This window comes from Aptenodytes forsteri, unplaced genomic scaffold (assembly GCF_000699145.1).
Source record: "Aptenodytes forsteri isolate BGI_AS27 unplaced genomic scaffold, ASM69914v1 Scaffold29, whole genome shotgun sequence".
NCBI classification, from domain to species: domain Eukaryota; kingdom Metazoa; phylum Chordata; class Aves; order Sphenisciformes; family Spheniscidae; genus Aptenodytes; species Aptenodytes forsteri.
The window spans coordinates 1,511,739-1,522,367 of NW_008794520.1; positions in this window are offsets into that span (position 1 = coordinate 1,511,739).

Here is a 10,629-nt window from a genome sequence, read left to right on the forward strand (position 1 = left end):
AAGAGCCAAAGAATGTGCATTACCATCAATACATATCAGTGTTTTTACTCTTTCCCGCACTCCAAAATTATTCTGTTTCTTTAAATGATGTGAATATTGAAATCACTTTGTTCAAAATGTATGCTGTGTACCTGTGCAAGTCAGCATCTGTTTCAACATGGTGTCAGGTGATACAGCACACTGTGATATAATTGCAAGACTGGGATTTTTAGTGCCAGGGATGCAGCGCTCACCCACGCTGATGACAATGGCCAGCAAAAGGGAAGTTTCCATGGAGCCTCATCCCTTTCCCTTAGCTCACAGTCTCCTGAAACAAAGCCGTAAAGAGGGTGTTGCTGGGAAAGATGTGGAAAAGTTTTTCCTCTGCAGTGGAGTGAGTAGCAGCACAGAAGATTCCCTCATTAATATAATAAATGAAGTGAGAATTTGGAAAAGAAAAGATGCTGTTTTTCAATGCTGAAAATTGAACCATGTGAGATATTCCAGAAGCTCCGAGTATAAATCTTCCTTATACAGACATCAAAGCGGCAGGACTGGAAGAAGCCCCAGGGGGTTTGTGGAGCTGAGTTTTGACTAAAGATGGGTATAACTAATATGGGTCAAAGCTTGCATTCAGTGGATAAGCATTCAAAGTTTGTTGCCTTATTCCTATTTACTGGACTGCCTAAATTTGGCAGGAGATATCAAGAAGATAATCTCTATTATGATGTTTTTAGAATTTCCTGCTTTGGTTCAGCCTGGAAATGCTCCAAGATCAGCTTTCTTGGGATATTTTGGCACTTTTTTTTTCATTTCTCAATTATTTGTACTAGGGCATTCCTTTTTTCACTAGCTGAAGCCTGAATTAAACCTCTGTAGAGGAGATGGCAAAATGAGGCTGGCTGCATTGGACACTGAGATTAGAGAAGAGCTTGAGGAGTGGGAGTTAAAGGAATTTGCTGCTCTTGTCAGAGTGGCATCAGCTGAGGAAATGGGACTGGGATAGTTTCACAGCCAGCAGCAAGATCTGGGAGGAAAGCATAGCCTTGGCATATGCTTTTGTATCCAAAACAGTGATGGAGATATAACCGCATGGCATTCAGCTAGGGACTGAGCATCTCTGAGCAAGCAGATGAGTCTCTCTGCACTCAGACCGCTGGAGACAATCTGTTTCAACATGATACATGGTGCTTAGGCATCCTTTAAATGCCCACATATTTGCCTCCCACTGCTCTGCGATGATATGCATGAGTGTGCTTCTCTGCAGCTCCTGCCGTCTGGAACAACCTTCCCATGTCTCCACCTCCCTGATTCTCCATTTCTCTTCAAATCTTGTTTGAAAACATTTTCTTTTTCCCCAGCCTGTGCCCCTGAACTCTCTTTTGCTCTCCCTATGGTTAGCATTGATCGCTCTCTAAAATACCCCTTATACAACTGGCTTTTGCTCTATTTTGGCTTGAACTTACACCCTGGCTGGGTCTATGCTGTATGCAGTAAAGCATTGTGGGGTTCACGGTCTGTATCTTATGCGATACAGATTAAAAGTTGGGTTGAATTCACAGAAGCTAAAGTACTGCTGTAAGGCATTTTTCCTCCAAGAACGGACGATTAGTGCCAAGGATTCCAGCACTGTGTCTTGTTAGTGGAATAATATTGAGCCAAACCCTCAGTGCCACAGATAACAAAAATCAACCCAATCAGGTTTTTTATACTTTTCCCATGTGGACACTCCTCAGTGTCCAAGGACTTTCTCCAGTTAAGAACAAATAAGAAGACTAGAGTTAGCTATGTGATGTGTTTCAGCAGGCATGCCTATATGCATTCACTTTCTCTCAGTGCTCCATACAAATGAAGTGTTGATTACTGGCTAACTGACAGATGATCAAAGATAAGTCTTCCAGATGCTGCTAGCTAATGTCACAAGTGACACTTCACTCGTGTCAGTGAAGTTTTTGTGCAGTAGCTGCCAAATTGCAAACATCTTTCATGATATGACTTAAGCTGGTGGATACATCCGTTTTGAACTTTGTTTTAAGAGTGACGTTAGTGAAAGGGGCAGGTTTTTTGGATCTGGTGAATCTATTCATGCATTAGGGGTACTTAGAAAATGCAAATCTATCTTTCTCCAGAGATATCTAGCCCACTGACTTCTGCTGAAGCTTCTGAGAGGCCACCATGAATCTAGATGTTTTAAAACCACATACCCATTTATGCCCTTGGCTTTTCACAGGCCTTAGGATTCCATCTTTGGATTCCACCAGGAAATCCATACGCTGATCTTACTTTTGGCACCGTTAAACTGTGAGCTGTTTACTGCATTGATTTGGCCAGAGTAGGAGTGGCAAAAGGACTTAGCAGCAGAAGCTGTTAACATAAGCAGTATTTTATCTATTTAAATTTAATAAAGGATGTCAGTCAAAAGAACACCTTAATGCAAAGTTTTGCTTCTGTAGGAGATTAAAAAAATGTAGGTTTTAATGATGTTGACCAAGCACAGTTCTTAGGACTTGATCCATTGCTCACTGAAGGTACTGGGAAGACTCTCACTGACTTTAATGGGTATTAGGACAGTCCCAGAGTGATGAAGGAAGTGTTTTGTGAGGATTAATTCTTCTACTTAAAGAGCCTTCCCCTCAGCAAGAATTCCTCCTGAACACAGAGGTAATGGACCATTTTCTTCTATTCTATAGCTTTAAGAAAGATAACTAAAAGAAAAGATTAATTTGGTAGTACTTGTGGAGTTATCTGAAATTCTAACATATCAATGCAGAACTGCAACTCCGCTCTGTATTATCTCCTGTTCCTCATCTATAGATGCATTTAATATATTCTGAAAACTGCAGATACTTGTTGTTTAAAAAGATCGGTAATTTGTGATAGACAAAAAGTTTACTAATTTCAACACCCTTTTTAAAATTATGTATTAGGGGTTTTTTTAATCATTAAAGTTTTCCTGTCCTGTTTTTCTTATTTCAATGAAATGACAAACAGTGACATAAGAACAAAATAACAGTCCGATCTTTCTGTTTTGTAATGAATAATAAAGTGTTTTAACCTCTTTAGGGACTTAACACCACGTTAATCCTTTAATCCCCAGAAAAACCAATTTTGTTGACATGAAAAGGGGATATTTAACTTCATCCAATTAATTTTCTACCTTGGAGATACCATGATTATGAAGATTAGATTGAATAGATTAATTAGAGTAACCTTATTGTGTACAAAGTGATAGTTTTGCCAGTAGATAATTGTATCAGAAAAGAAAATTTTATATCACAATTATGCTTAAGTTTCCTCAATTTAAGAAAAGAAACGCCAACACTTTGAAACCCGGAAAACTCTACCACTTCTGTAATAGTCAGATATTAGGTATTGAATCTTCTTTTTAACCATATTTGACAATTAGAAATGGAAGAGAGCAGAATACTCACTACTTTGCCTATGTCTTTGCTCTATGACTTTGCAAATTTTGGTCATCTTCAAAGTTTTACCTAAGCAGTGAAGCAATAAAGCAGCTATTCTGTGTTGATTTTCCAAATGCATGGCATATGTAAATCGAGCCAGATTTTTCACTTTTCACTTAAGCATTTGCAGAAAAGTCAGATTTTCAAACATGTTTTGTGGTACTTCAAAAGGATAAGACTTTTTTGAAAAATCCTGCCTTATAGTTTGCTGTCTCTGGAATGAAAAGGATATGCATAAGAGTGAGGAAGGGTGGTTTTATGGTTAAGACATCAAAGTCAGATTTGGAAAATCCAGATTAAATTCCCCACTCAGCCATAGACTTGACGTGCAATCTTGGTCAGGTCACTTGACCTTACATCTTCCACTGAAAGTGAGTAGATAATACATCCTTTCTTCTAGCCTTTTTTTACTTGTTTTTTCAAACTGGAAGTACTTTGGGGTACAGACTGAGGCTATAGTTCAAAAATATAATAATTGGCTTTCTAGTGCTGGATCAAAACATTTTGTGACTGAATGATGCGAAACACCAAGCCTGGATAGACTTTCTCTGTTAGGCCAAAGCTGTAACTTCTGATGACTTTGTACCAGTGATCTTTATGCTGGATGAGATATCACTCCCTGTACCACTCAAAGAGTGTGGTTTATAAGCACTTTAAGCCAAAGAAAGCCCAGGGTCCTGCTGTGTGTACTGTCTCCTTCTCTGTGTTAGCATTAACAGGGGACAGCTGTGCAGCTGGCTGGATCAGTGAGCTGATCCAGCTCAAAAGAAATCTTACACCCGCCCCCCAAAAGTAATTTTTTGCTCATAGCCAAATGTGTGATCACTAATGCTATCACAAGGGAGAAGATGGGAATGCAAGGCTTGGGGAGGGAAGGTAGGACCACACTGCAGATGCACAGATCTTCATCAGGTTGGTTAAGGGTTTTGCAATGTGAAGTTTCTGACCAATATAAACATGCTGGCAAAATATCCTGACACAGGCACAGCTGTACAGGCAAAACAACAATACAGTATGGAGATACCAGAAGAGCTGTGCCGAAAGAGCTCCCTACGCATGTGCTTGGCCTTCTACCTGAATGCTGGCACTGTCGTCAGAGAAGTGATGTTGAAGATAATTGTCTGCATCTAAGTCTTAATCACAGGCACTCGCTCAACATGCCATGGTGTTGGTAACCAACTACTCCTTACTTCATTCTGAGAAGTGCTGGGCATTTTAAGCTCCACTGTGCTTGCTCAGGAGCTTTGGGGATGAAGCACTTACATCTCAAACACAGGAACTGTTAGACTGAGATTTTTTTACAGATTCCACACTTGATAGGAACCTAATACACGCTGATCTTCCCTTTGGTGTTATTATTTTGTTTTCATTATACAGGCAGATGAAACTGTACAGAGCATGAATTATTGCAATCCATTGGTGGATATTTTGCTGCCTATAGTATTGATTTTGAAGTTATGGTGCTGCAGTGTTGCAGTATTTCTTAGTATTATCTGCAGCACTCCTACTCATCATTAAAGCATGGGATTGCACAGAGTATCACTTTGGGTAGGCAGGAGAACTTGCCCTGACACAATAGAACATAATGGTTTCCAAGGAGCCATTACTTTCTGTCATGTCAATAATTGGCAGATTAGAAGTCTTTAAATAGACCCTAACAGCACCGAGTGTAACAACTCCAAAGGAGCCATTGCCTCCTGTGGTGTCAATAATCCATCGATTAAGGATCTCTACTAGTATGCATTGACATAAAAGATTAGAATGGCTCTGAAGGAGCCAGTTTCGGTCAGTTGTTTGTTTTTGGTTGTTTGGGTTTTTTTTCTACACCCTTCTATTCACATCTTTTGTCCTCCCTTTCCTTATTCCTTCTCCTGAAATTCTGGACAAGTGTTGTATCTAAATAACATAGAAATGTATTTTAATGTTATGTTTAGATTCAGAAGAATTCAAGGGTATTGAACCAATTTTTCTCTTGCTTTCTCCCCACAGCAGTGTGCACATGTGCTCTCACAGAATGAACACAAATGCTGTTCAAAAATTTGAAGGTTATGCACGAGAATGCCATTTGAATTAAGACTCCACTGAATCCAAAATGCATCTTTAACTTAGCTTCTGTACAGAAGTCCTCAATGAAAATGAAAAATGGGTCTCCAAGCCAGCAACACAACAGCAAACCTCATGTGGCTGATATTTTATTAGAAACTCAGTTTTGGTGAGAATATTAGAATAGAACAGAATAGACTATTTCAGTTGGAAGGACCTACAACGATCATCTAGTCCAACTGCCTGACCACTTCAGGGCTGACCAAAAGTGAAAGCATGTTATTAAGGGCATTGTCCAAATGCCTTTTAAACACTGACAGGCTTGGGGCATTGACCACCTCTCTAGGAAGCCTGTTCCAGAGTTTGACCACCCTCTCAGTAAAGAAATGCTTCCTAATGTCCAGTCTAAACCTCCCCTGGCGCAGCTCTGAACTATTCCCACACATTCTGTACCAGGGAGGAGAGAGCAGCACCTCCCCTTCCCCTTCCCCTCCTCAGGAAGCTGTAGGGAGCAATGAGGTCGCCCCTCAGCCTCCTTTTCTCCAAACTAGACAAACCCAGTGTCCTCAGCCGCTCCTCACAGGACATTCCTTCCAGCCCTCTCACCAGCTTTGTTGCCCTCCTCTGGATGCATTCAAGGACCATAACATCTTTCGTAAATTGTGGGGCCCAGGACTGCACACAGTATTCAAGGTGGGGCTGCACCAACGCTGAATACAGTGGGATAATCGCCTCTTTTGACCCAATGGTTACGCTGGTTTTGGTGCACCCCAGGATGCTGTTTGCCCTCCCGGCTGCCAGGGCACACTGCTGACTCGTATTAAGCCTGCTGTTGACCAGCACCCCCAGATCCCTTTCTGCAGGGCTGCTCTCCAGCCACTCCTCTCCCAATTTATACTTGTGCCCGGCACCTGTTACTCCATCCTAGGTGCAGAATCTGGCATTTGGACTTGTTGAATTTCATCCCATTAATCATTGCCCAGTGATCCAATCTATCTAGATCCCTCTGCAAGGCATCTTGTCCCTCAAGAAAGTCAACAGCATCTCCCAGTTTGTTATGATCATCAAACTTGTTTTCATCCCTATAAGTAAGACTCAATGAGCTGTTTTTAAATTGAGGGAAATGATGACATTTAGGGAACAAGAAGATCAGAAAGTTGTGACTTTTAGTCAGGCTGAGGCATACTTCAAGCTGTAGTTTGAATACAGTACTGCTACTCAGAAGTTCACTCATCAAAGCACATTAGAACATGCTAAGCACTGAGTTCAGTGAATCTTAATGATATTCTAACCAGTCTTCCCTGAACTGTATCCATGACAAGGTTTCATTCTAGACTAGCAAAGAAATGAGCACCCAATCTTCCATATTTTACTTTTTCTGCAGAGACCGGTGCTTGCCTTGGCTGACCGATGTCTGTTCAATGGCTTTAGGAGGTTTTTTAAGTTCCCAGCTCTCAACAGTTCAAGAGAAACAGTAAAGTATCTATTGTCCGAATCCTCCTGCTGGCCTTGGGTGGGGTCAACGCGGTTTTGCACAATGGATGTGTGGAGAAAGATGAAGGAGGAGATGATTATATTTTTAAATTCTGAATTCCATCCAGAAAGTATATAGAAAAAAAGGAATGTTAATATTGAAAAGTGAAGGCTTCGGCCATGTTGTGCTTATATGGTATTAATAGGGCTGTATGCATTACAGTCTTTAATTACATGAGCGCATACTGTACAGTGGAATACCGTTCTTCCAGAGCTCACTAATCCAAATTACTCAATTAGCAAAGCACTAACTAAGTGCTCCTGTCATCACAAGATTTTGGGGGTTTGTTGCACAGAGTTTAAAAATCATTATTTCATCCTAAGCCTGAATATTCATTTTCAGTGGCAAAGCAAACAAGATTTAGGATCCTTAAGGAATACATACATGCAGTAAGGAACACTCTATTGCAGTAATATGCAGTTTTACTCATCTGGATAATAATACCGTCCTCAAAATATTCCAGATGAGGAAATTTTCACCATTCTTCACGAGAACCCTGCTTTGTTCAGTGTACTGAGCAGATAGTGCCCTGGAGTGAGTTAGTACTGTGCAATCAATGAAACTCTTCTCTGTGCAGAACCTCACCCCATTTTTTCCAATGCTGGAAGGCATATGACGGAGGCAATGGGGCAATAGTAGGAGAAGCCGCGTCCCACGGTTAAGGAAACTGGATTCCATCCCTGCTACTGTCTCATGCTGTCTGCCTGGTAAAACTGGGCAGATCTTCAGTCTCAGCTGGGCCTTTAGGATGAGTTTCACATTTTCTGGGTGCCCAGTGCAGTTCATCTGTGGCCAAATGTAAAGAGATGTTGAGTTCTTACAGCTGTGACAGAAGTCAACTTGAGCTATGATTTGAATGTAAAAAGTGCTATAACAATGCCAGATACTCAAAAAGAAAACCCAAGAACAAAAAACCCAAACAAACTGATTTCAGATATCTGGGATTAGTGGACACTTTTTGACAGTTATGGTCCTAGCTGCTCTGTGCCTCTGTTCTGCAGCTGTAAAATGGGGATAATAAAATCTGTTCTGCAGAGTGCTATGAAGTGCAATGGGCTGCATGTATGTGAAACTACTGGTTACTCTAGAGAATGCAACACAGAAACAGAGTGGAAAGAAAAAATCAATTCTTTACTGGATGGATAGACAATATTAGTGTGGGGCCTTATCAAAAAAGGAAGTAAAAAGATTGATTGAATCAAAATGAAGCCAGACCCTGCGTACTGATATTGTTACAGTCCATGTACGTGCACATGCTGAATCAACTGTCATTCCCAACATTTTTAGAGCTTGATTTTGTCACTATGATGTCACTATGTCCTTTTAGTGTTATTTGATAGTGGTTTCAGTGCATCTGTTCATATGCAGCTTTGCTCCGATAATGCCAAGAGGCTTTTTTCACAGATTGTTGTGTGAGACTAAAACCTAAGCTGTAGCAGGGATCAAGAAGTTGTGGTGCAAGTGGAATCAATGAAACCTGCTTCCCTGTGGACCTGTGCACTGCAGTTGTACTCGCTGATGTGAGACCTATTCGATGGTTTTCTAGCCCTGGTACTCATAATGTCTCTTACCCATATGGCTTCTCCGATAGCTAATGGAAAATAAGTTCAAGCTGTAGTCTTACCTTCCATAGGGGCACTAATACAATCTCTCACCCTTCTCAGCTGCTATATTTAGAATTGAATAGAATAGAAATAGTAGAAATTTGTAGAGACTCAATACCTACCCTTCTGTCAAATTTGGCTGACATTGCCTGGTAGGCTCAAAAATCGTTTGCGAAATGAAAGGGTGAGGAAACATTCAGACATGACATGATTGCGTAAGCTTCATTCCCGTAAGAGAAAAGGGAAAAAGCAACATGCAAAAGGCAACATGCAAAAAGCAGAGACTCCCTCTCCACCCTGTGAAGCCATTCACCAGAGGACTTGTGGTCTTAAAGCAGGAATGGATCTTGCCACCAGTCCTACACCAATGTGGTTTCCCAATTGCAACTTTTACTACAGTGTGACCAAGGGAAAAAAATCAGCTCCACACATCCAGGCTGATGTACTTTATTAAAAAACGAATATCCATAAGTTCAAAACATGGGGCAGAAACCTGTGTACAACTGGCAGAGCGTCTAAACTGCTTCTCCGTAGGCATGTTGGTATAAGTATTTCCTTTTTAGAACTACTGCTGTGTAATAGCCTTTCCTCATTTTAATCTTCTAAACTAGTCTCAGGAGGCAGATAGGAAAAAAGTATTACAGGAGTGTGTGACCCTTGAAATTTGCTTCTTTCTAACCCCCTCCCCAGAAATTCACACTTATATTCTAGGAGACAGAAGTCTATTGTCCCAATTCATTCAAGTGGTGTATATGTTTCATGCTCTAAAAATGAACACTATGCACATTCAAAATGATATTTGCATCAAAATAGAAGAAATGTCTTGAGCTTTTATTTAATACCTAATGACGAGTGCCCAAATTTTCTAAGTGAAAACCTGACCCCCAGGACTCCTTTAGTGTGCATTGTATTGTTCATTAAGAAGGTGCTGCATATGAGAAAGCAGAGCAGAAAGAGTACTCTCCATCTATTCATACTTTGAAGAGCTTTAAACAATTTCCAGAAATAGAAACAGCACCTGCTAAGGGCAGAAGTATAATTGTTTGCATGCCCTCAAACATTGCTTTACTGCACCACTTTTCATCTTGTTCTCAAAAGGATTAACAACTGAACACTGAGGATTAGAGTGATGTAAGGTTAGAAAAGAAGAGGAGATCAGAGCAGGCCAGGCAGACACGAGCAGGGCAAAGTGGTTGTTTGCAATACAGTTATTTATAACTCCAACGGCCACTGAATTCTGTGACTGTTTTTGCTTGCATGGTAAACGGAGGTACATTGGAGCTTTCTTTAGTGCCCTTCTGATCTAATGGTGCTGGTCAAGTCTTGCAGCTTCTCGTTTGGAGCTAGACTGTGGCACTGTACAGAATTGCACTGTAGACAAAAGGATGTAGGGCTACACCTATGGACCAAGGGCTGATGGGACCATGGGCTAGCACCAAGTGTTGAGTTCAGTCTCTGTTGGGGCAAATGGTACCTACTGTCTCTGGTGTTGTTCCAGTTAAACTTCTGAAGCAGAGAAAGAGAGCAGCAAAGCACTTGGGGATGACAATTTGGCTTTTGGTGACTTTGTCTTGACTTTGTGTATATTCTTAATGTACACAGTTGTGGCAGTGTGCTCCTGCTGTCCCCTGCGTAAGCAACGACCATCAGTGGGGGTTGTGATGGCTGCATCCAGCTTACGCTGGACTTTGGGAATGGATGGCAACATAGTAGCCAAGGGCTGCCTGGAGCAGTGAGTCAAAAGACTTGCTGATATGCAAATGACTATAAGTCAATCATCTTACTCTATAAATAGTGGACAGCCCAGGGCCCGTTGAGCTCTCCTGCATGGCAGCGGCCTGCACGCCAGGATCTCCCCTTGAGTAGGGAATGCTTCTCAAGGTTACTCCTCGAGGTTGAGAGATTCCTTGCTGCAACAGATACTTGGTAAGTGACTAATAGCATGCTAAACTTTGAAATCTTAGCTAAGTGATATAAAGGATTGATTGCGCATATATAATCCTTT